The sequence below is a fragment of the Triticum aestivum genome, chromosome 5A (genome assembly GCF_018294505.1).
Source record: "Triticum aestivum cultivar Chinese Spring chromosome 5A, IWGSC CS RefSeq v2.1, whole genome shotgun sequence".
Lineage (NCBI taxonomy): Eukaryota > Viridiplantae > Streptophyta > Magnoliopsida > Poales > Poaceae > Triticum > Triticum aestivum.
The window spans coordinates 2053576-2054088 of NC_057806.1; positions in this window are offsets into that span (position 1 = coordinate 2053576).

The following is a 513-nucleotide window of genomic DNA, read 5'->3' on the forward strand; positions in this document are numbered from 1 at the left end:
AAGATAATCTTATCTTAAATCTTCCACGTAATTAGAGGTAGCAATAAAATACCTACTTTTTTTATTTTTGCGGGGAAGAAGATGAGCACGCACAATGGTTGCTAAGACAGTCTTATCTTAAGCCTTTCATGTAGTTTAGAGATGACAATAAAAACATGCATACTATGATTATCTATTAGCCTTATATCTGAACTAGCAATCCGTAAAAATGTGATGAGACACATTGTGCTAAGAAATCATCTCTTAAGTTACCTCAACACTTAATTATCGTACACTGCACTATAATATTATTGTGCATGCCAAGAAAGATAAGAAAAGTCAATTACCTAAGAAGCAAGAAAATTATGGAATTAATTCATGCTATTTTTTTGGGGGGATTCTCGTTTTGGTGTGGCTAAACCTCGGTCGTGGCATATTTATTCTTTTTCATCATGTGTTTCCTTTTTTTTTAGTTTTTCCATCTTATTTCTTAATTTATGTTTTCTAATGCATATACATTTGACATTTTTTTTC